Source organism: Lichenostomus cassidix, chromosome 1 (genome assembly GCF_008360975.1).
Source record: "Lichenostomus cassidix isolate B80296 chromosome 1, HeHo_3.0, whole genome shotgun sequence".
Taxonomy (NCBI): Eukaryota; Metazoa; Chordata; class Aves; order Passeriformes; family Meliphagidae; genus Lichenostomus; species Lichenostomus cassidix.
Genome location: NC_139479.1, coordinates 16,511,202 through 16,516,789, shown reverse-complemented (window position 1 = coordinate 16,516,789; position 5,588 = coordinate 16,511,202).

Below are 5,588 nucleotides of genomic sequence, written 5' to 3'. Positions count from 1 at the left end.
GACCAGGAATGAGTGATCTCTGTCATTCATATGCAATCCTCTAGCCATCTTTTTTTCAAGCGAAATTTAACAACATTCACTCAACCCTTCCCCAGAGGTCATGTGCCCTGAATTTCATGTTGCTCTTCTTGGTACCATCCAGATTTACCATGTTTTGTGTTTCCTCAGCAATGGTGTGCATATCTGTTCACAACTGAAACCATATCAATAACCAGTAATGCAATCCCTGGAACATTGTACATGCAGTGCCTCACTAATACACACCTTTCTTCTGCAGACATTAGCCAACATCAACTCACTCCAGATGAGACCTTTCTGGTAGTGCTACTTGCTCAGCAGTTCCCTTTTTTGTCTCTGTACACCTGGTTCTAGGGTGGTACCAATTACTGCATTGTGAATTTGTCTGGGCTGAAGTCCATCACACTGATTTCAGACCATTTTTCAAAATTTTATGATCATTTGGAATTGTAATTCTTCAAAGGACTCCCTTGGCAGTGCTTGGCAGTGCCCAAAAACCTGTTAATAGATATGTTCTCTCTTCCCACATCCAGATCATATGGGATACAGTAAGGCCCAGGAGAGGTATTAAAATGACCTCTCTTGACAGAGAACCATGAAGCCTGTTTTCCAAGTAATTATGTGCCTTTTGTGATTCTTGTCTTGCTCATCACTTCTCAGTTTCTCAGTGAGACTGTCACATGGTGAAATGATGAAAGCTTTTTGTGCTGTTGTTTCAGCTGTTGTCTGTCAGGGCAGAGAATTATGTCTATTATTACCTTGATTTCTTCTTCTTTTTCAGTAGAGAACAGAGACTATGTTGACCCTTCAACTCTCCTATTTTCTCTTCTAGGCTGGCAAGTTAATTGCACAATCACTGAACTGGGTACTTTTTAGGATACTGAAACGGGGCTGGCTGATCCCAAATTCCTTTTTTACACACAGGTGTTATTTTTCCCCATTTACAGAGCTCTGCCCCTCCCCAGAGGCAGCCCTGGTAGCTGCCACCTCCCTGCCATGGTTGAGGAGTCACCTCTGCTCCTCACTCCCACCTGCTGCTGCCACCTGTCCATGCACAGCCTGAAACCCCAAGGGGTACATGCATGACCCAAGAGCTCCCAAATAGTAGGATACTTCTGGGGGATACCTGTAGGGCAGGGAAGGATGTCATCTCATTTTGGATAGGGTTTGCATCTGCACCTGCACTTCAATGTGTGTGCAAACACTGTGGTGATCTGAAAATGGAGCAGGCAGAATGGAGCACGCTGAATTATGCTGCAAATTCTCAGCCCTATTTCCAAGTTCTTTTCTATTGCATGCCTAAATGCAAACCTTGATATCATATCTGAGGAATAATACAATACTTGCACTCCACCTTTCTTGCCATTGCCTTTACACAAGAGTAAAAAACTAAGCTGTGAGATGAATTAGCACAAAGTTATGTTTTGAAAAACTGTGTTACAACAGTGAGGAGTCACTGGGCCTAAAGCACATCAAACTTTCATGGATGAATTTGTTCCCATTGAGCAGACACATGGGAGACAGTAGATTCAGAGAATCATAAGATCCTAGAATATCCTGAGTTAGGAGGGATTCACAAGGATCATCAAAGTCCAACTCCTAGCCGTGCACAGGACAGCTCCAAGGCTCACACTATGTGCCCGACAACATTATCCAAGTCCTTTTTGAACTCTGTCAGGCTTGGTGCTGTGATCATTCCCCTGGGGAGCCTGTTCTAGTGCCCAACCACCCTCTGGGGTGATACAGACTTGTTTGTGTCAGCCTTACTACCATGGCAGGCTTTCTGCAGATTGGCCAGGCTCTTAGTGGGAGTGATTTACAAAGCCAGAGATGGTGATGGCCATCCATTCTTGGGGGAGGAGCATTTCTTGTGTGAACCTTCACGCTGGTCTGGAAAGCTGGTGAGAGCATGGAGACAGTTTGTACCACAGCAAAAAGGAAACAATAAACAGCTGAGAAAGGGAACTATCTCAAGCCTTTCCAGGAAATTCAAACCTCCAAGGGCAGCAAGGCAGCAGCCATGGGTTTGGGTGACAGAAGAGCAGCTGGGGGTTTAAACCAAGTCCCAGTGAAATGCACTGTTGTGTGCAATGGCAGCCAGCCTGCTTGGCAGGAGCAAAGGGCTGTGTCAGTTTGCCACTGCCGCGGCACAAAGGCTGCCTGTAACCTGACATGCTGACACAGGCTCCTTCTCCTGCCGTGTGCCAGTCCTCCCCTCCACCCCTCCCAGCTCCTACCTGATACTCCCCGTCTTGTCCCCGGGGTCCAAGTTGTCTGACATCTGCTTAAAGAGCTGCCCACCGATGTTCATCTGTACCCTGGCTCTGTTAGAGTAGTTTTCTGCCTCATCACTCATGTTGTTGGCTGAGCTGTGCTATGAAACTAGGACTGCAATAACAGAGAACTGCAGTTAGGACATGCTTCAATAAAAACCCTCTGTGTTATGTATTGGGCGCTACACACTCTTAAAATGGCTTAAAATACCATTATCAGGACAATTTTTCCACACAGGAGCGCCTTTTAAGCTCTCTGCTACACTTTGTCATTCTGCCTAGTGCATAAAAGATGGACAGAAGAGTTTTTCAGTGGCCAGTTTGTGAGGAAGGGCTCTGAAAGAAAGGCTGTGGCTGCACGGCGCTGGGACTGCCTGGCCTGGAGCAGGGAGAAGGAGCTGCCGTGGCAGAGCACAGGGCTGCGGCCACCCCACTGTCTGCCACTCCTCTGCCCTTCGCCAAAGAGCAGCTCACATCAGTTAAATACCTGGCCAATCCTTGCTCTGAGAACTCCCGCAAAGTGCCTTTGTGGAGGCAGTGAACAGCCCAGAGGTGCCTTCAGCCCCTCCGCACATCTCCCTGCCGCGGTGCCGGCAGAGGGGCTGTGCTGCCCCGGCTGCAGCTGGGCATCGCCGGGGGGCAATCCCTGATCCTCTCCCTCTTCCTCGTGCTTCGAACTGGGGGCTGGGAAAAAAATCCTTTTGATCCCCTGAGCAACCTTTTTCCCACATGACTAACTCTTCTGCATGCGTGACATCTGCCTTTTCTCAGCCTAAAGCCCTCCCGCCAGCGCTGGCACTGGGATGCTGGCTGCCTGGCTCACCAGCTGCGAGCTCCAGCCCGTGCCACAGGGGCTTTCCTCATGCTGGGACACATCCCCGTCTGCAAGAGGAGGCTTTCATGGGATCCTCGTGTCTGGTCTCTCGGGGGGGACCGGAGATGTGTGACAGCGAGGAGGGTGGGCATCTCTGCTCCTCTGCAGGCAGGCACAGCCTGTCCAGCTGGACATCTGAGCCACCAAAGGCACCCACCAGCACAGCCTCAGCTCGAGCATCAGCATTTTGGGCTTGGCTGGCTCTTCCTCTGCAGGAACGAGAAAGGGCAGATCAGTGGCTGGTCAGGTTAATTAATTCCCCGTTGCCAGCAGGAATGGAGGTAAAAGCAGCAATTGCAGAGCACAGACACTCCCCACCTGGTGCCCCAAACTCACGAACTCTGTCTCAGAGGGGAAGAAGCGAGGGGAGGCTGCTGCCTGGAGAGCACCCACCTCCTGCAGCTATTTCGACTGCCCAGCCATAGCCCAGTGATCACCAGGAGAAGGGAGGGCTTTGTACCCCACTGTTCTGAGCCTGGGATCAGTGCCTTGGACCACTAACCCATACTTCTCCATAACCTCCTGTCCCTAGACAGGCTGATTTGCTCCCTGTTTTTGTTTTTCAGACCTAAAGGAAAGGTGTCACCTGCACACAGCTCCTTTGCTCTCCAAGGTTACCACAGGCTGGTGGCTGTTTCCCAAGTCAAAGAGTGCACAGGGGCCAGCCCCAGATCTGAGGACATCAGGAGCTGTCTAAAGATGATGTCAGTTTCCCAAAGCATCAGGAAACCAAAGTGGTTTTGCAAAGTTTAGGAGAAAGCTTTGAAGCTGAATGATTTTCAGGCAGATGGATGTACAAACTGGCAGGTTAAATCAGGGTATCATAAAGTGTTATTTTTGAAGGCTAAAATCAGTCAAAATCAACACCATATGTTAAAAAGGCAGAGAAGAAGCAACCATTCAGGGGCACAATATTCTACATTCCTTACACCTTGCCCTTTACAAAATACCACCTTGCCCCAACAATGAAGGGAAAGGTACTGATCCTGTGAAACAAGGCTTTGCATCCAGGCAATGTGTGTTTTTCACTTCAATTTCACTAAGAGAGTGGTCCCATTTCATTTTACAGTGACCAGATGTTCACACATCAGCACCTGCAACGTTGTTTAGATACAATATCATCAAGAATGTGAGTCCAAAGTCTAAAATTCCTGTTGCTCCAGAACTGATAAAACCTACATACTGCAGCAGTTAGAATTCAAATTATAGGAGAGAAGCAAAGGTGATAGAGAAATAATGCCAGAACACTCTTGCAGTTTCTCCATAATGAAATGCTTTCCATTTTGCCATTGCTGTAGCTAACAAGATTATTTAATAGCTTCAAATTGCCACCTCTGAGGGAAAGGGAAACATGGCAGGAAGGAAGAGGACCGACTACCAAAATCAAACTTTACTTTTTGATCTTTGTTCAAATTCAGTTCCTACTGTATCTGCTTACTTTACTCAGAACAAGGTTGAATCTGGGCTATACGGATGAAATTCCACTGGACTAATGCAAACATCAACCCAGACACAAAATATCCAGTTAAAACGCAAGTCTATTATGCAAAGTGCATCCACAGTGCTTAATGCATTCACAAAACTTAACATACTGCCACATTTGTGCTGGCAAGAGTGTACCACTCATCACTGTCAATGTACTTTAGCTTTATGTGATTTGAAAAAGAGCAAGTTCAGTCTGTCAAATTAGGCGTACCTAACTGCGCAAATTTTTCATTAGCAATTGTCTGTTTGTGTAGGAAGCTGTGGTGTCACTGCGTTGCCCACATCCCTTCTTCCACGCCACATTAAAAGGAAACAAAAACCATGAGAGGCCAAAAGGAGCTGCTCATAGAAAGCCAAGCACAGACTGCTCATTGCTAATGCATTGTGGACAGTTGGTCAATGTATTTTCTATAAAAACTTGGCGTATTTAAAGCAGCTCATTTCATGAGCCACAGGTTACTGCACTGATGAACTGGCCAAATTTCTGAGGGCAACTGAGCTATGTTTTAAGAGTAACTAGAATCACAGACTCCCAGTTTTCACTTCTATTTCACATCTTTTTTGCACTTCTCCCCTGAGCTTGAAAATAGTTTCTTTCATTTTCCCGAATGTGGGAGTTTACACAAGAAAAACTCTTTCTGTCAAGATGTGATAACTCTCCTGGCTTGGTCAAAACTGGCACTCAGTTCTTGAAAGAAATTACCAAACCAGAGGCTCTTGTGCTAATACAATACTATGATTAGTATTAATTTGGGAATTATTTCATTCTCACAGTGATGAAGGAACAGGACTTGAATCCTTCCCTGAGGCTTCTTGCACCAACTTCACTCTTCTGTTTTGTGAACAACAGCAGAAACAATGGACTGACCTCCCTCAAAATGTAGAATAAAGGTGCCCCTTTACAAAGGCTCAGCCAGGAAAGGGCTCACCATGAAGAT